This window comes from Asparagus officinalis, chromosome 8 (assembly GCF_001876935.1).
Source record: "Asparagus officinalis chromosome 8, Aspof.V1, whole genome shotgun sequence".
In the NCBI taxonomy this organism is placed as follows: Eukaryota; Viridiplantae; Streptophyta; class Magnoliopsida; order Asparagales; family Asparagaceae; genus Asparagus; species Asparagus officinalis.
Window position 1 is genome coordinate 82,852,198 of NC_033801.1, and position 21,288 is coordinate 82,873,485.

Genomic DNA, 21,288 nt, shown 5'->3' on the forward strand with positions numbered 1-21,288 from the left:
ATCGACTCTCCTCAATAGAGTGATATGTCTCTTACCCGTCAAGTTAACTTATCGACTCTCTTCAATAGGATGATAAGTCCACAAAGTTGCTCCAATCGCAATACAAATCCTGTCACGTTAACATCACACCTCTAACAACTAATCCACTTATCGACTCTCTCTAATAGAGCGATAGGTCCTCAAAGTTGTCCTGATCGCAACGTCTTCCTGTCACGTTAATATCACACCTCTGACAAAATCAACTTATCGACTCTCCTCAATAGAGCGATAGGTCCTCAACGTTGCTCCGATCGCAACACCTCTAACTTATCGACTCTCGTCAATAGAGCGATAGGTCCTCAACGTTGCTCCGATCGCAACACCTCAAACTTATCGACTCTCGTCAATAGAGCGATAGGTCCTCAAAGTTGCTTTGATTGCAACACTTCCAACTTATCGACTATCGTTAATAGAGCGATAGGTCCTCAAAGTTGCTCTGATTGCAACACTTCCAACTTATCGACTCTCGTTAATAGAGCGATAGGTCCTCAAAGTTGCTCTGATTGCAACACTTCTAACTTATCGACTCTCCTCAATAGAGCGATAAGTCCTCAAAGTTGCCCTGATCGTAACATCTTCCTGTCACGTTAATATCACACCTCTGACAAAATTTACTTATCAATCTTCTTCAATAGGATGATAAGTCCATAAAGTTGCTCCGATCGCAACAAATTCCCGTCATGTTAACACCAAACCTCTGACAATCCACTTATCAATCCTCTTCAATAGGATGATAAGTCCACAAAGTTACTCCGATCACAACATTTTCTTGTCACGTTAATCCTACACCTCTGACAAAACCAACTTATCGACTCTCCTCAATAGAGCGATATGTCTCTTACCCGTCAAGTTAAAATCACACATCTGATGACCAAATTAACTTATCGACTCTCTTCAATAGAGCGATAGGTCCATAAAATACTGTTAGGTTAACATTATACCTCTAACAGTCAAACCCTCCCCAATGAACTTGTTAATCCTTTTTCAATAAGAATAGCAAGTTTTTATTATAAAATCCCCAGTGGATTAGAGATTTTTTGAAATTATCCCAGTGATAATAAAGAAAGTTTCTGAATTTCACTCTAAGTAAAAATTCACGCACGCCAAGTTAATACTACACCTCTGGCACTTCTAATTTTCTTTCAGTGTTTCAAGTAAAAATATAACACGGGAAGAAACAGTGGCAAAGTCTATGTATTTTCTAATTTTCTTTCAGTGTTTCAAGTAAAAATATAACACGGGAAGAAACAGTGGCAAAGTCTATGTATTCAAAATCATAGCATCAAGTCTAGGAGGTTTCATTCTCTTAGCACAACGTTACATGTGGAACGGACTTAGACAATCAACATGCTAGCCCGATTCAAACGGTAGTCGGTAAAGGCTTATCAAATCCGTTGATGGCTGAGGGTTTGCCAAAAATCCTATGCACGTTTGCAGGCCCATCAGCTTAATGGATGTGAGCCGAGACTTAAAACAGATGAGCTAAAGACAAGTCTCAAAGACTTAGTCAAAAATGCATGGAAGCCAATTCCATGTCTTAAGTCAAAACGTTGAGGTCAGACCCGCGATGCAAAAACCGAACGCCGAGGTCACACCCGTGTACCAAATTCAACATGCAAGGGTGAGACCCGCATCTCAAGTTCAAAATGCAGGGTCCACCCCCACATTCCAGAAGCAGGATTATGGCTCATACCTTCACACGGGTCCTACGTGTCAAATCCCTTCAGCCAAGATGCCTTCGAAGCAAGTACAGAGAACAACTCCTTATGACAAGGAATCAACAGCTCCGAGATCAGAGTTGAGATCCAAAGTATTCCGAAAATTCGTCTCAGTAAACTGTGAACTTTTGAAAACTTTGGAGGGGGTTCTGTAGGCTGTCTAAAAATCACTGCAGATAGCTGATCCCTATCAAACACCGATGATGGAAGTTACACTCTGACGACTTCCAGAAGGTTACAATTTAAAGACTTTCACGCAGATTGATGAAGGTTACAATCTGACGACCTTCGCAACAACTGATGAAAGCTCTAATCAACAGCCTTCATAATCAACATCGAGAGTTACAATCTGACGACTCTCACATATCAAAGAGCTAAAGCAAATATTACAAAACGATGATCTTTGCAACGTTCTGACAGAAAGAGACTACAAATCGACGGTCTCTTCAAACCAAGACGTGGAAGTCCTCCCCATGAACCAGCATCAAGACGCACCATGTTCATAGCCACGAACGCAGCTGAAGCGTAGCCTCCAAAGCTGCCAACGCAGCTTCTATCCGCTGCCAACCGCAGCTCTTAAATCCTGTCAACGCAGCTTCCATCCGCTACCAAACGCAGCTTCCATCCGCTGCCAAACGCAGCTTCCAAGCCGCCAAACGCAGCTTCCAACATGATGTCAAACACAGCTTCCAACAAGATGCTAAACGTAGCTTCCAACAAGATGCCAACGCAGCTTCCAGCCGCTGCGTCCGAGCTTTCAGACAATGCGTTCAAACTTCCAGACACTGCGTTTGAACGTAGAATTTACACCAGAACGCGGATTTTGCGTTTGACTCGTTCAAACACGAGCTGAACAGTTTCAAAACTGTTTCCCATGATCTGAGGGGATCACAACTCAACTCAGGAGTGATTTAAGGGACGGTTACATCCCATTAGCCCCACTTAGGAGCGAATTAAGGAGGTGGTTACACCCCTTAATACCCTATAAATAACTAAAAATCAATTCAGTTCACGGGTTCGGTCTGTTGGAACTTCTTGGCAGCAACAGAGGCTGAATCTTTAGGGTTGGATCCTGATCCTTGATCTTTGGGGATGGCTTTTTGGATCCGGCTCTGGGGTAGCAAAGAAGAGATCCTTGACTTGTCTAACCAATTACGGTTAAGATCAATCAACTCATCAAGAGTTCTAAAACTTGCCACACAAGTTCTCCACAACGTCAAATCGTAAGGAGAAGACCATGTTCCAGTGAATCAAGACGTGCAGATCGTCAGCGAGAAGCAAACTCGACACGAGCATTCGAGAGAGGCATCTCATCGCTACCATGAAGAACCCAGAATTAAACAAAGGGGAGAATCCAGATCATTCTCCTCTCTTTTGTAATCAGGAAATCCAATTGTAATTGAGATTAAAGGAATACAAATCAATTTTCCTTCATTTCTTTTTACTGCAAATTTTTCCACAAACATACCAAAACAAATTTGATTTTTAAACCAAGAATTTTAGTATTTTTTTTTGAAAATTATACTTTGAAATTTTTGAATATGAAAACTACTTTTATTGATCAATTATTTTGTTTTCGTGATTACTAATTTTGATTTTTGTTGAGTGGTTTGTTATATAACCCTCCGGGTTTATTGGGTGTTTATTCCCAAATTATGTTTACCGGATGCTTAAATGTTTATATGGGTTATTACTCCGGGTTTATTGGGTGTTTATTCCCAAATTATGTTTACCGGATGCTTAAATGTTTATATGGGTTATTACTAGCTCAAGAGCTAGATATAATTCCCAAATTATGTTTACCGGATGCTTAAATGTTTATATGGGTTATTACTAGCTCAAGAGCTAGATATAGTTACCTCTCTTGATTTTTGAAAATCAATGATAGTTTGGTTTTATACTCTTAAAGATGGTTTTTGTTTTTTAAATCTATAGTTCATGATTCTTGTATGTTACTTTTGAACTATGAAAATTTTGCTTTGATTTGTTCTTTTGAATTCATTATATAAGCACAAAGTAGATGATTCAAATTTCAAATATGCTTTGTAATGTATTCTATGAGTGGTTTGATCAAGTCCTCAAAGAAAGTGTTCCTTTTGATCAAACATCCTTTTTGGATTTTAAATTTTGATTTATGATTTCATTTGAGTGATTTGTTTTGTTTTCATGGTTCTCATATTTCCTCATTATTTTGCTTTCATAAATTCATTCATACATGGTTTTTATGCTTGAGAAATGAGACATTATGTTCACTTTGATATATTTATATATGTTCTCATTGTCCTTATGTATGTGAGTTGTGTTTAGCATATTTTCCATCTATGCTTGCTCACATATGTTTGCCAGTCAAAGGGGGAGAAATATTGTGAGTATATTCTTTCTTGTTTATATACATGATATATTATACTTTGTATGTAAATACAATAAGCTCAAGTGGATGTGTGTAAACAATGAGTGAATTAAAATCTTACTCAAATAGCAAACTAGCAATAATAAGAATATGAAAATCAATAATAAAATTTCTAGAGAAAAGAGTTAGAAAACTTCTCTATAAACACAAAGAGAGGATGATAAAATATTGAAGATGAACTCTTCAACAACTGATGTAAACTCCTCTTTGTAAAACCCCAAACTTAAAACAAACTAACCAAGCTTAAACCCTTATTAAACTTTTTTTTAAAAACTTCTTGGTTAATGATAAAAGATGAGAGCAAGAGGGTATATATAGCCTCCCAAAATCTCAACCAAAACCCCAAGAGAAAAGACCAAAAAACCCAAGAATCAGAAATCCGATTCTGTACCAAAACTAGCTGTTGGAGTGAACGGCAGTCTACCGTGAAAATCTCGCGGTCAACCGCGAGCCACTTTCGAAGCTGAGAATTTTTCAGAGACTTTGGCGGTCGATCGTGGCGGTCGACCGTGGGAAAATTCAAGCTGATGGTCGATCATGGCGGTTGACCGTAAAAGTTGTTGATGGCTTCACAGAAAAAAACAAAGGCGCGGTTGACTGTGGCGGTCGACCGTAAAATGACATATGAGAAAACAAGTTTGAAAGTTGATTTTTTGATTTTAAAACTCTATTTAAAAATATCAAATAAATTTCAAAAAATGTAAAATTTTGGGGAATGATTGTAGACATGATAATAAACATGCTACGAAGACTGGTTTTTAAAAAGGACCTCCCAAATGAAAAATATCATCATTTTTCAAAATAGTCCAAAACATGAAAATGTAAACATATGAGTTTTAACATTTTAGCTTAATCATGTTTTGAAACATTATAAAATGGTTATATTGACTTAATAAAATATGTATATGATTATTATTAAGTCCATAAACAATGAATATATTATTTTCACAAATACAATAGCATATGAAATATATTAGTATGAATTTGAATATATATTTATATGCTTGTAAAAACTTTGTTTGTGGATAAACCAAAATCCAAATTGTGTACATATATATGTAACTATATATATATAGAAACTAATAAAATATGTGTGTATATGATATTGAGCTTAAAGTACTTAACACACGTAATATAACACCTAAACTAAATTACCCAAGCTACGATCTTGATCTTTAATAAGCTCTTCTTGGTAATCTTGCGGATGAAGCTTGAACTTGGATCTTCAACTTGAATTGTACATAGCTTCACTCCACAATTCTGCTAACCTCCATTAGATATAATTGTGAATGCGCAATTCCATCCATCCTCCAACTTGTTGTTTGCCTAGAATAAATACGAAAACACAAACACTAGACAAATAACATTAGAAATAAATTGTTTGTTAAACATTATCAAAACAAGAAGGCCAACACTTGCCAAGTCTAGTCGTAAAGATAAGATCACATGTCCTTGTAAAGAATGTTGTAATCGTTATTTTGAAGATAAGATGACTATGGTGGGATATCTTCTTTGGCGTGGAATGGACCCTTTATACATGAATGCTCGATGGACACATCATGGTGAGCGTTACGTTGAATCAACAAATGTCATGGAAATGGATGTTGCTGAAGGAGATGTAGGTGAAATGCATGATTTCCTTAATGAGACATTTGTGCAACCAAATATTGGTGAGAACGTAGGGTCATCAAGGCAGCCTGTTTTTAATGGTCGAACACCCGAGGCAGAGCGATTTTTTAAGTTACTTGAACAAGCCGATAAGGAGTTGTATCCAGGATGCAAGAAGTATAAAAAATTGGATGCCATCATAAAATTGTACCAGATCAAGTGTTTTGGAAATGTGACTAACAAGGCTTTTGATATGTTTTTAGAGCTTTTTAAAGATGTGTTGCCTGAGGGAAATTGTTTGCCACGGTCTATTTCACAAGCTAAAAAGATTATTGATGATTTGGGCCTTGTTGCCTGAGGGAAATTGTTTGCCACGGTCTATTTCACAAGCTAAAAAGATTATTGATGATTTGGGCCTTACTTATGAGAAGATTGATGCTTGCCAAGCTAAAAAGATTATTGATGATTTGGGCCTTACTTATGAGAAGATTGATGCTTGCCCTAACGACTGCGTGTTGTTTTGGAAAGAGACAACAAACCTAATCATGTGCTCTACATGTGGTGCGTCAAGATATAAAGTGAAAGAAGTAATAAGAGTTGGTGATAGTTCAACTGGGGATAATTCTAGTAAGAAAGTATCAGCTAAGATTCTCCGATATTTTCCACTAACACTGAGGTTGAAAAGCTTGTATATGTCAAAACATACTGTAGAATATATGAGATGGCATGCGACCAAATGCCCTAAAGATGGATTTATGAGACACCCATCAGATTCTCCAGCTCAGAAGCATTTAGATTCGTTGTACCCAAATTTTGCATTTGAAATTCAAAATGTAAGATTGGGTTTGGCAAGCGACGGGTTCAATCCTTTTGCACATATGAGTAGTGGTCATATCACTTGGCCAGTCGTAATTTCTGTTTATAATTTGCTTCCATGGATGTGCATGAAGCAACCCTTCTTGTTTCTTTCTTTACTTATTCCAGGCCCTAATGCACCTGGAAATGATCTTGACGTGTACTTCAAACCTTTAATGGATAAGCTAAAAGAGTTATGGGAGGTTGGTGCTAACACTTATGATGTGTTTTCTAATCAGTCATTCAACATGAAAGCTCCTGTGTTGTGGACAATAATGACTTTCCTGCATATGTGAATCTTTCGGGATGGAGTACGAAGGGGAAGCTTGCCTGTCCTCAATGTCATCATCAAACATTATCAAAACACTTGCCTAATTGTAAAAAAGCAATGTTATTTGGGTAATCATAGATTTTTGCCCATAACACATAGATTTCGAAATGATGTAGCTTCATTTGATGGCAAATGCGAGAGGGGTCAAGCACCAAAGATGTTGACCGGGGCCTAGTGTATAACACAAATGTCTAATCTGACCTTCACCTTTGCGAAATCACCACCTTCAGAATCTAAAACTGATGATATAACACGAAAAAAGAAAAGGAGGAGAAATACTTCTGCTACCTCCAAAGAACCAAGAAATGGTACTAATAATCCATGGAAAAAGAAAAGTATTTTTTTTCTTTATCATATTGGGAGCATCTTTTGATACGTCATAATCTAGATATGATGCACATTGAGAAGAACGTATCAGAAAATTTTTTGTATACATTGTTGGGCACTTCTAAAAGGACAAAGGATGGACTTGAAGCTCGTGCTGACCTAGAACTTCTCAATATAAGGAAAGGTCTCCATCCAATTTGTGTGGGAGCTAGGACATACTTACCTCCTGCAATATTCTCTATGACTAATGAAGAAAAGACACTATTTTGTCATGTGTTATCGAAGGTGCGAGTTCCTGATGGATACTCATCAAATGTTGCGAGGTCTCTTCATGTGAAGGATCGAAAAATACATGGTTTGAAGAGTCATGATCATCATGTTATAATGCACCAATTACTCCTGCTTGCGATACGAAGGGTTTTGCCTAGACCTCTTACTCTTGTTTTGCTTGAGTTAAGTGCAATCTTTAGACGGTTGTGTGGTAAGAAAGAATCTGAAGCATCATTCAAGCATTTGGAATATAGAATTGCATTGAATGTATGTTATTTGGAGAAAATGCTCCCTCCTTCATTCCTTGATATAACGGTTCACTTACTAGTTCATCTCGCTCACGAGGCTGCTATTGCTGGACTAGTCCAATATCGATGTATGTATCCCATTGAAAGGTAAAACACAAAAAAAAATATTTAACTTTTTGCTTCTAAATTTTACTTGCCTTTTATAACTCAGTTAATACTTTTTTCCTCTCGAAAGGTATTTACAAACATTGAAATGATATGTTCGAAATAAAAATTATCTGGAAGGAAGCATTTGCATAGGATATCTTGTAGACGAGGCTTTGGCATTTTGCTCAATGTACTTTTCAGACATTAAGACTCGTCGTACTCATCGTGGTTGTAGACGAGGCTTTGGCATTTTGCATAGGATATCTTGTAGACGAGGCTTTGGCATTTTGCTCAATGTACTTTTCAGACATTAAGACTCGTCGTACTCATCGTGGTTGTAATGCTGATGTTTCTACCCCTCGTGAAGGCTTGTCAATCATTGCATACTCAGGTCATTGTGTGGGTAAAGCCACACAAGTAGATCTTAAAAGAAGTGTATGGGAGCAATGTCGCAAATATATTTTGTTCAATTGCAGCGAAGTCTCTCCATTTCTAGAGTGAGATATTTTATTAGATGTTTAGCCCCCTTTTTGGTATGTCAAGTTCATTAAGTGAATTTTAAGTTCACACTTGTCTGTTATGGTTAACTTTAATAGAAAAAGGATGGTGGAGTTATGCAAAATCCATCGACGAAAAACTGTTCGAGAAGTAGAGAATTTGAGAAATAAGGAATTTCCTACTTGGTTCCAGAACCATGTAAGTTACAGCTTCGTAGTTATACAATTATCATTTTTTGTACCACACTTTTTTATAATATATAATTAACTTTGTTAATTATTACCTCAGGTGAATGATTTGCATGCAAAAGGTGATTCTTCCATATCGGAAGATTTACATCGACTTGCTAATGGTCCTAATATGACTATGAAACAATATAAAACCTGCACTGTTAATGGTTGCAGATTCTGGATTAAATCAGTTGATGACAACCATAAAAATCAAAATTGTGGAGTCTTTATTTCTGCACAAACCTCAAGCTATTCTAGTGTGAGGGACAACAATCTGATTACCAGTAATGTTGACTACTATGGAGTTTTAAAGAATATTTACGAATGTGATTATGGTCTTCCTAGAGAGCGCGAAGGTCATGGATGTAAAGTGGTATTATTTGATTGTGATTGGGTCAGCAACTCTGGGAAGAAGCTTGATAATTATGGTTTCACCTTAGTGAATTTCAAACACTTGGCACACAACATGGATACATTTATAACAGCTTCACAAGCTGTATAAGTGTTTTATGTTTGTGATCCAAAAGACATGGATTGGAATGTTGCTGCTAAATTAAGCCTGAGGGATTTCTTTGATGTCATGGAGAGTGATGATGGATCATCAAGTATGTCCAACCCATTAAATTCAAATGATTATTATGCCGTACCAAATCTTGATGATCAAGCACTAGACGATGAAGAATTACAAGTTAGAATTGATATCCATAGAACCTTTGTTTATAAGCAGTTACCACTACTAGTTGCTAATGATTCTGTAGGTAATAAGGAAGAGCTTGAGGATGATGATGAGGAAAACGAAGATGATGAAAGTGAGGACAGTGAAGAAGAATTTAATTAGTACATGTTGTGATTGTATTATTAGTAGAATTGATTCTTTTGAAATTGCACTTGTTTCATTTGTTATTCATTGGATTTACTGCTCATGCATTTTTTTTAAAGTGTTTAGTTAATAACTTACTGAAAAACTTGTGAAGTTAGATTTGATAATTGATGGCATACTTTGTGTTTTGGATTTTTATCTATTTAGATGAGTAGAGTTGAGTATTCTGCTTCCAACGAAGAACACAATATAGAAGACAGTACATGAGAATTTGATGGTACTCATGATGATAATGGTACATGTTTTCTTAAATTTTCCTCCTGAAGAAAACAGCTATGCATCTCTCTTTCAAATAGGATATGTTTATGTTGCTTAATAAGAAAACACAAATAATTTTTGAACTTTTCTTTGCTAATGGCATTTCTCCCCGTGCTATATTTTTTATGCTGGTAAATATCCCTTTGATGTTCCTCATCTTCTAACTTCATGTCATGTGTTATCTGGAAACCAAGTCTTCTTTCATGCAAAAGCACGTTGTTCTGTTTTCAAATAAACTGTTTTATTTCATTAGGTTCCCTTGCAGCCAGCCATGGCCATATTTTCTCATGTTATTGTCCTTGGTTGGATTTTTTGTTTCCCCCCACACTATATCTCCATAACATAGGTTATATGTTTCTACATGCATGGAAGATAATTCTATTCTATCTTATTTGCTACACTGCGTTATTTTATGAGCTACAAATTCCTCACATTTGAAGATGTGTTTGATCCAGGTATCAGCATGCCCAAACAACAATGGATCCCAGATTTCTGAGATTAGAATAGAAATGACAGGAGAAGCAGCTGTAACGATGAGGCAATATGTAATCTGTATAAAAAGAGCCAACACTAGTGAACGCTCCTCTATTATCTGTTAGAGTAGAATAGAAATAAAAGTCGACGCCATGACAAAAATGACCAAACAACAGCTCCCTGAGCTACTGCTACTGCTGCAGACAGCAGCTCAGAGAGCTGTCTGCAACAGCAGCAGCTCAAAGAGCTACTGCTGCTGCTAACAGCTCTTTGAGCAGCTGCTGCTGCGCAGAAATGAGAAAAAGGGAAAAGCCCCCGTGTCAATGTGCACATGAACGTACACTACGAATTCAAGTCCAATTATATACACTCATATCCCATTTCATGTATACAAGGAGTTGGAAAGGTCAAGAATCGTTTCGGATGCCTCGAACGAGAAATTTGCTAAATTGTCGACATATCGACCAAAATCCGAGTTTTAATATTTATTTACCTATTTTGTATGGTTATTAACTTTAGTGTATGCAGGTCAAACGCAAAAGAAAAGAGGGCGTGGTTATGACAAGCCAAAGTGGGGAAAATCTGGCAAGGAGTCTATTGCATTCACAGAAGATGGATTGCGCGTTGACCCCAAGGATGCCCAGCTATCTAGCTAGGTACTTAGGTAGCCTAGCAAAAAATTCAAGGTTTCTTCCCCTCAAGCCTATAGATTGGCGGTTGCATGATGATACTACCATGGATCATGTGTGGAAAACAATATATGTATGATGTTCTTGAACACTTTCAGCTGTAATATGTATTTAAACATATATTATAACACTTGTAAATAGTATAACACTTGTATCAGTGTGGGATACCATAGATTGGTAGCCTGAAGATGTTCCCAATATTCCTAAAACCCGACTTGTAATGTTGCAAAGATTGTCTGATAGGTGCAGAAACTATAAGGCAAGTTTAAAAGCTAAGTATTACACTCCTTATGTTGGTTTGTCAGAACGATTCTTGTGTGGAGATGATCATGTAGATCGCGAACCAACGGCGGGCAATGGTAAACTGTTGGGACACTGATCCAAAAAATAAAGTAAGTACTACCATCTATAATATAAACTTATAATTTCAAATTAGGCATAATTTCTTATTATGTTGTGCGCCTCAGGTTAGAGGTGAGAAGAATATTGAAAGCCGCAAGAGGCAAAAAAATGTATCACACTGGTGGTACAAAGAGCTTCGCACGCCACATGGCTGATTATGTAAGTTAACACGAGACCTCCTTTTTTTCTTTAGACTGTGATGTCGTTTCATAGAATTTGTCATGTTTTATTTTGTGTTTGGGGAGCATTGACATCAGATACTCAATACAATAATACTCAATGAAACAACTTCTGAAGTAAATAGCAATGAAACTATTTGAACTATTTGAACCATTTGAACTATGTTGCTAGACAAAAGTTAGATCAATGAGAAGTCTATGCTATAAATTATTTCAGAAATAAATAGCTAGATAAGTTTCAGTTGATTCCTGAAATTTTCTGAGGCAATATAAACTAGTATGCCTGAGAGTACGTATGTATTAACTATAGATGTTTCCAACAATGCTCAACATTGCATAAAGTACATGTTAGGTTAATTGCTTTTTAACAGAATGGCATGCTTAAAGGATGTAGTTAGCTTATTACAAAAATTCAGGGAACTTGGATGTTCCTGTATTTGCTCAATGCCACCAGAGGACCAAAAGATCTTGACTGAATATAATTAAAGACGAAAAACATAATCCAACAGGAGTGCTACGCTGCTGTTGCAATATCCGTACTCAGTAAAACTATACCAAAATCAGATGACTGCAATATGTCCATTATAACACCAGCATTGTTTAAAAATGCTTGAATAATATTCATTAATACTCAGAAGTAATCTATTAGAGATTTATGCTAGCTGTATTCCGAATAGTCATAGCAAAGCTATTCTTTTAGCACCTTAAAGAAGTTTACTACAGAAACTCAACAACTGAAAGATCATATATGAACAATGAACATGATTAAGGATCCTATAGATCGTACTAAAAGGACATGCCTAGTTATAACAAAGGTGAAATGTCACCAGAGATGGGCATATGGAAGTGAAAAGAGATCCCATGCCATAAATGATACAGTCCACTTTGCGTAACTGCTCCAGAACTGTAGGATTCGCAGTAGGGAAAACCTACATAAAAGAACACAATACTTAGAATTCAACTCAAACAATTTGAGAATTTGCTTAGACATTCCAACCAATTGATATCTTAAAAAAAAAACTGTAACCGTATTATCTAAACTAAACTTCTATGCTAATGAAATTCACAGAAAAATTATCTGCAGTTATGTGTAGGCAACTGTCATAGCTTTTACCTAGATTTAATATGTAATCTGTCATTGCTTTTACTTGGATATAAGTAAGTGATATAAGTAACATAAGTTCCACATTGATGCACTCTAAAGTGCCTATCAAATGAAAACTAAATGCTCATATTGCTATACCAACACCATTTATAATTGGACAAGATGATCCAGTTGTTCTCACACCTAGCTAATGCCTCATTTTCCTCACTTCTAGTCCTGACTCCTTGTCAATATCATCCATCTCCAAGCTGGATTTGATTAACTTCAGAAAATTGCTCTGGTCAGGTTACAATAATTAGTTAAATCCTCTCTAAAACTTAACTGCAAAATATTTCTGCTAAAATTATTCATTTGTATCTTTATTCACAAATGAATGATGCAATTTGAACTAATTCCTTCATCACAAATAGAGCCAAAGACATGGTGAGAATAAATGTACAAAGTTCCAATAAGACTGGCTCACATATGAACTTATGCTAGACAAGTTGGTCTCAGTTTCAGTTGCAAATAAAGTTCTCTGAAGAGAATAAGAACAAAATAGTATCAACCATTTCATGTATGTAGGTTTTGTTCAAAATCTAACACTCAAAATCAGAAAACCATAGATTGAAAATAGCTCCCAAGAAATCACACAAAAAAGTAATGAGGTCCAACAAGCAACAAAAACGCCAGTGACAATAGAATGAAGTCTTCTGAACCCAGATTTCTCGGTCAGTTGTGATGCATTTTCTTCTTTTAGTGTTGTTTAATCCACCTATGTTAAGTTAGCAATCACCATTTTCATATCATTTTTTACCTCCTGGAATCCATGTTCATTTGGTCTCCCTGTAAACCTCACTGCTCTTTGACTGTTGCCAGAAAACTTAACCCACCTTAGGTTGAAAAGGTTGCTTGACCAAGAACAACAGAATATTAGCAAACTTAAGCCACCCTATAAAGAGACATAACTGAATTTGCACCCACTTGGTGAGTAAAGAATTGAGAGAACCTAACTAGTAGAAAATTGTGTATCCTAGACGGAATATTCTAGACGAAAAATTTTCCGTCTAGTTTGTATTAAACTAGACGGAAAATTTCCGTCTAGAATAAATTATTCTAGACAGAAATTTCCGTCTAGAATAGTATCATAGACGGTTCTTATATTTTTAATTTTTTTTTTAATATAATCAGGTATCCTAGACAGAAATTTCCGTCTAGGATGTTTAGGCTGAGATTAAAAAAACCCAATTCCCCCCCCCCCGAAATCCCCCCCGCCCCCTGAGCCCAAAATTTGATCCCAAAATCCTCCCCTTCTACTTCTCCTCCACCTTCTCCCCGATCCCCTCAGCCCTCCACTTCTCCGCACTCGACCCATCTACCTCCCCGTCAGCCCTCTACACCCTCTGCTCTCCCTTCTCCGGCGACCTCACCCTCTCCTCCCCCTTCTACTTCTCCTTCCTCGACCTCAGCCCTCCACTCCTCCGCCCTCGACCCCTCCACCTTCTCCCCGTTCCCCTTCTCCCTCTCACCCGAAACCCTAACCCTAACCCTGACCCACGCCTCCTCCTTCCTGGTAACTTTCGCCACCTCCCCCTCCTCTTCGCCGTGCTCACTGAATCTACACTCAAAGCCACCATTGAGAGCAGAAAAGGGGCACAGAGCTCGCCAGGTTCTGAGTCGTCGATTGTCCCCATTGATGAATTTAGTTCAGAGAAGAAGTTTGGGGAGTTGGTGGAGTGTAGGATTTGTCAAGAAGAAGATGAAGCGTCGAACATGGAGGTCCCTTAATCTTGCTGTGGCAGCTTGGAGGTAAATTTCGAAGTTATAATAAATGTTTTCGAAAAGTATTTTTTTTCCCTTGTGTTTGATTGAGTGAGCTAGTTGGTAAAAAAATGACTTGAGATTATGATCGGGTATTGGAATAGAACGGCTTATTAGAGTTTGGGACGAAAGAAGATCAGTCTTTTTAGCTAGCCAATGAAACACCACTTGTTCAACAATATTCGTCTATCATTTAACGGATGATTTTGATTTTGAAGTGAAATTAGTTGACAGCAAACCAGACTAAACATGCAATTGTTATACTTTAATATTTGCATTTGATAATCCTTCCTAGTTTTGTGATGCTCCAATCTTAATACTTTAATATTTGCATAATTATGGATGATGATGAATGAAGGAGAATTAGTTTGAAATAATACTTTAATAAATATCTTTGCTTATTATGGATGATGATGAAGAAGGAGAATTATTTCAAACTCAGAGCCCAACACTCCATTTCCAGATTAATGGTCTTGTTTATGTCTCTTCTTAATCTTCTGTTTCTCTCAAAGGTATCCCGTTAATAATGTAGGTAAATCAAATGTTTCAATAGATATCCCGTTAATAATTCATCTCAGTTTAATAATTTGCCTCATTTATGTCCAAGTTAGCTTGTCAAATACCTATTGAGTTCTTAGTAGTTACAATTGATTATTCTTAACTTTGGCAAATTGTTGTGATGTTTTCATTTATCTTCTTTCTATTCCTCCAAGTCACTTGACTGTAGTAAGTAATAACTTGAATTATTCTAAATCTTTAGCAAGTAGTAACTCCAACTAATTTAAAATGTAGCAAATCGTAACTTCTTTCTTTCACTTTGAACTATCAGTAAGTCTTGAGTATTGTCCTTCATTACATGAAACTGTATTATTGATGCTTTAGGTGTTTGATTTATCCATGTGAACTTTATGACTGCATACTTAAAACATGCTTAGTACCATATGAAATTTGATGCAAGTAAATACAGATACATCTAAATTCTAGTTCAATGAAGGTCTTCAATTACCTAATTGCATCATTTCCTCCGTGTAAAGTTTACTACTGAAAAGAATGTATATGAATTTCGTTGTAGAAATAAAAGTAGGTTCTTGAGTCTTTGTGCTTAATATTGATTTTGATGAGTTAACAGGAACTACATGGAGAAAATAAAGTCTTCCATGTATTACCCTTTTCACTACTTTGATGCGGATCAGGAGATCCATTCAAGTGAGTTGAAATTCTCTGAATCTTAATGTTTAACTCATACGATATTATTTTAGTTTAAGTTAAAGAATAAGCTGCTATTATTTTCACTAAATTACATTTATGAAAAAATTTTACTTGCTTCCCCTAGTTATTTGCCTATTTGTTTGAATATATTTTGATGCGTATGGCATCATCAAAGCACAAGTATTGTGTGAGCATTATCAATGTGTACTTCTTTGTCTCTTGTAAACATGCAATTAAAATTAGGATTGCAACGTGCATGGTAAAAATCCAATAGTACACAGAGATTCAAATTATGCACATGACCTGAATCACGGCTTCATGTCTTGGAAAGGTTCAGTATCATGTACATGTGAGCCTTATCGTATATACGATGTTGTTTTTATTGTTTGCTTCTGAATTGTATCATGTCCAATGTGAGCCTTATAGTATATATGATATGGTTCTTCTTGTCTGCTTCTGAATTTGGTAACTCCACAATGGACATTTCAATCAACTCTATGTTCACTCCATTTGAGAGCTAATACTAACAAATATAAAATTATCTATGTTTCCTTAACAAACTCTCAAACATGTTATTCCATTTTCTCAAAGATAGATTGCTTAGCAATGACATCAAGGTTGACGTCAAACACCTCATTTCATTCCTACGTCGATCTCTTCCTTTATGTCGATTAGAATTCAATTCCAATTACTTCACAGCTATTATTTCATTCTTTTTTTTATCTGTCTTTGGCCCTTAGCGACATTTTTTTTCTCTCGAGTAGTTATCAAGAATAAAAAAAATTTTCGCCAAATATTTCACATGTTTTAGTTTGCCTGACCTCTGAAATTTATATTCTAGGATATTTACTCGTTTTCGCCAAATATTTCACATGTTTTAGTTTGCCTGACCTCTGAAATTTATATTCTAGGATATTTACTCGTAATAAATCAATTTTTGCAGGTGAACAGTTTGCCTGACCTCTGAAATTTATATTCTAGGATATTTACTCGTAATAAATCAATTTTTGCAGGTGAACGAAGAGCATGTGGACCTCGTGATGGAAGCACTTTCACATAGAAAGGGAAGTGAGAGAGTAGAGCAGGCATTTTGAAAGGAGAGAGGGGCAATTGCTTCCATATATAACAAGTTGGGCCATTTGTAATTTTATTGATTTATTTATTGTCAAATATTAGAGTGTAATTGTTTAAGGTAGTTGGAGTCTTTGTAATGCTAAATTAATGTACATTATCTTGGTATAACGTTCATTTTGTTAGTAGATATTATTAGATTAGTTCATCTTGGTATAATCTTACTTGCAGAATTGATCATATTTTTTTCTAGATGTAATGAAAGAAGCTCAAGTATTTCCCTATTAGCATTTTTTCCTTAATTCTTCAATGCACAAAGTAGATATCTAAACAAAGCAGCAAAAAACAAAAAACAAAACTGTAGCACAACATCGTAGATGGAAATTCCGTCTAGGATGCTAAAATTCCGTCTAGAATGCCTAATTTTTAAAATAAAAAAAAACCTCCTAGATGGAATTTCCGTCTAGGATGAGTATCCTAGACGGAAATTTTCGTCTAGGATACACTTCCTAGACCGAAACTTTTCTCGTCTAGGATGTACTATTCTAGACGGAAATTCCGTCTAGAATAATCCGTCTAGGATGTATTCTAGACAGTTGAATTCCGTCTAGAATAATCCGTCTAGGATGTATTCTAGACGGAATTTTCGTCTAGAATACTACATTCTAGACGGGAACATACTAGACGCGTATTCTAGACGGAATTCCGTCTAGGATACGCATTCTAGATGGAATTCTGATTTTCCTAGACGGAAAATTCCGTCTAGGATACCTCATTTTTTACTTGTGCCTGCTTCTATTCAAATATCAGATTTGTGATGTATTAGGATTTTCTCTTAAAGTTACATTAATGCCTATGCTCTCTAGCGTCTTAGTTGTCCTGGATTTGTTTCAATTGACTTTTATTCTATGTAGACCATTTGATGTCCATAACATTACATTTACTGTTGAAGTCTGCTTCTTTGAGATGTTGCTTCTTTAGTTAAATAAAATTTATGATTGTTTTTCTGTGTTTTAAAAATAGGAGAAAAAACATGGTCGCAAAGCCGATCCTATTGAGATGTTTTATATAGTGCACAAACGGCGAGATGAAAACAAAAGTTGGATAGATGATGCATCGGAGGAATTGGCAGTGAGTTTGAAATTTAATAATTTGTATTTAGACAAGTAATACATGTAAAAAAATTGCTTTACTTCATATTGTGTCCATTTTGGCTATTGAAGTGAATTCTTTTTTCAGGTTAAGATCTCACGGGAATTAACGAGTTTGGTTGAAACCCATGGCGAGGAAACATAAGAACTAAGCAACAAGCTTATGTAGCAGCAAGGGGTTTAGAAACTCGTGGTAGAGTTCGTGGTTATGGAAGAGGGGTGACGCCATACATGATTCCTTGGGTGGGACAAACTCAGCCAACAGCTTCATCACTTTGATCACGTACTGGGCGAGCATATGCTAATTTGCAATCTCAATATTCAGAACTTGAGGAAAAGTATGAGCGACAGCAAAAGGAGTTGGATGAGTTGAAACAGATGATCACTTCAGGGAACGCACATCCGCATCAACAATCTTCCTCCCAACAATAGTCTAACTCCCAGCAGTGGTCTTCATCCCAACAACAGTCACCTTCCGAACAAATTCTGACATCTTGCCCATATCCACCATATCAGCATCGTCGTCCGCGATCTCCTTCCCAACAACACTCACCTTCCCAGCACACTCCGACATCGAACCCATATCCTCCATATCAGCATCTTCCACCGTATCCGATACATCATCTTCGCAGTTCTACTACCCTAATCCATACCAGCCACCTTTGTACCACCCAGTGCCATACCCACGTGGAAAGTTTACAGAAATGATCAATGATTCAGATTTTATGCAGCAGATGATGCCACCAAATGATAGGAATGGCAGGGATAAAAGTTAGATATTTTTACATTCATGTTGATAGTCAACTTTGTTGGTTATTTAAGTTATTGTTAAGTACTATTTGTCACACGCTTTTTAACCAATTTTGGTACATTATTATGTAATCAAATTGGATTGACTTCTTATTAATCAAAATTATTCATGTTTCAATTATTTTATGTTTGTTTTTCAATTTAATTATATGAATTAAAAATTAATTATTTTTTCCGAATTTATTAAAAAACTTAAAATATTAATATCAAATTTAAGTTATTAGAGGCAATTATATTTGTACCTTAAATTAATACCTTTATTTTAATTCCAACTATTTGGGGCAGTTACATCTGCATCTAAGAAGTTATTAGAGGCGATTATATTTGTACCATAAGTAAATACATTTATTATAATTCAAACTATTTGGGGCATTTATATCTGCATCTAATAAGTTATGAGAGGCAATTATATTTGCCTCTAATACTTTTTCAAATAAACCAGCTGACGTGGCGTATTGAGTATTTGGAGCGGAAGTTTGTGCAAAATTGCCCCTAATAACTATTAGCAACACCACATTTAGGTGCGGATACGAGATTTGCCACTCATGTAATTAGCCACATTTAGGTGCGGATACGAGATTTGCCACTCATGTAATTAGAGGCAGATAATTCCATTTATTTGCCTCTAATTGAATTAAAAGTGACGAAAATAATTGCCCCTAACTCTTCTTTTTTTGTAGTGAGAATTGGTCCGCTTGATGAATTGTGGTGGTAACTATATATAACTATAACTTGTTGCATAAATTGCAATTGTCATTTTTTAAGAAAATACATGTGACTATCTGACTTCGATTGTATGGTTTACTAGCTTATTAATTTCCATTAGTAGTAGTTATTGATGAACCAATGGAATAGTTTACCAAGATTATGAGTCTGCATGGGTGATAATTATAGTGCCTTGAAATAAACTTTGATGCAAAATGCAACTTCTATGGGCATGATATAAGTATATTGAAGCTTGCTAAAATAATATTAGTATTCCTTTTGTGACTTGGGTTGGAGGTTATACTTATACCACAATTTAATTTTCTTAATAGGACCGGATATTCCTGCCATGGAGCTAATACCAATGTTGTAAGGTAATGACATGCATACATGTTAATTTTTTTTGTAAATGTTGTCAATTCCAAGTTTGGAAGGAAAACCATGGTGTCACGCCCCGGCCCCGTGGCTCGTTGGCGCGTGCAAGTCGTGGGACCCACCGAGTGTAACGTGCTATTTGGCTCAAACCACTGCCAAAATCGACTAGCCGATATTACACTTGAATCTTTAGCTTCACTATATATAAACCTTTTAATTTTTCATTATCCAACCGATGTGGGACTAAATGTTGTGGAAAACTGTCACTGTCAAGTGGGACGTCACATTTACCCCGCCTTACCAAGGCACTGTCCTCGTCGCGACATGACAATTAGCACATCCCAGGCTACCAGGCGATGTGGACTCTAGAGGTAGCTTCTACGGGCTCTAGAGAAGACTCCCACCACATAGTGTAACACTTAGCTCCGCATAGCACTTAGCTCCACACTTCCGGTTGGCAACTGCTCTGATACCATTTGTCACGCACCGGGCCCGCGGCCCGTTGGCGCGTGTAAGATATTGGACACACCGAGTGTAACGTGCTATTTGGCTCAAACCACTGTCAAAATTGACTAGCCGATGTTACACTTGAGTCTTTTGCTTGAATATATATATAAACCTCTTAATTTTTCATTATTCCACCGATGTGGGACTAAATGTTGTGGGAAAGTGTCGCTGTCAAGTGGGACATCACATTCGTGCCAACGGGCCATGGGCCCGGGGTGTGACACATGGGGTATCTCCTGCTAGAGAAATGCCAACTACCAATGCATTATGGCTTACTTTCTACTAATGTTCATTGCTCAACCATTGATGAAAGAAAGTTACATCAACTTGTCTGTTATAGCGCAGGAATCATGGTGAAAGTTTTTAGGTGTCCGAAAATTGCAGAACTTTTGCTTCATATGAAGGTAACGGTGCTAGCTTAGTCATCCTTTAGAGGAACTGTACAAACAACATACATATCAAGTGCCAACAAATCATGACTGACATTTATGGCAATTGATGACTGATAATCTAGCTTAGTAACAATGAGTCGATTTATACCGTGTATACTGTTGAGGAGCATAAAAAATAGAATGTTTATGAGGAAAACAGACAAGTTAACAAGTAAAAAGCTCACATTTGCCAAGGACAATGGATTTAGTAATGCTAAGGGACATAAATGTTCTGTTGTTTGATGCACATCATGGCTTTTGTGTGATAGGTGACATTTAATCTAATGTTTGTGGCAAGAAAATTGCACATCTTGATTGTTGTGGCAAGAAACTGGTTATTGTGTCTTTTCACCCCTTATATATGAAATTTTAGTCAAATAGAATTGGTCCACTTGATGCATTGTGGTGGTAACTATATATAGCTATAACTTGTTGCACACTTGATGCATTGTGGTGGTAACTATATATAGCTATAACTTGTTGCATAAATTGCAATTGTCATTTTTGAGAAAATATATGCGGCTATAACTTGTTGCATAAATTGCAATTGTCATTTTTGAG

General features: G+C 36.4%; 2 long non-coding RNA genes across 2 annotated transcripts; one reads left to right on the forward strand and one right to left on the reverse strand.

Annotated features, from left to right (window-relative positions):
- LOC109822762 lies at window positions 16,331–16,625 on the reverse strand. The gene is made up of 2 exons (XR_002242262.1): window positions 16,569–16,625; window positions 16,331–16,498 (listed from the first exon to the last, which is right to left on the reverse strand). It is a non-coding gene; the product is annotated as an uncharacterized LOC109822762 (long non-coding RNA).
- On the forward strand, window positions 17,780–18,249 carry LOC109851266. Its single transcript, XR_002249744.1, has 2 exons — window positions 17,780–17,879; window positions 17,988–18,249. It is a non-coding gene; the product is annotated as an uncharacterized LOC109851266 (long non-coding RNA).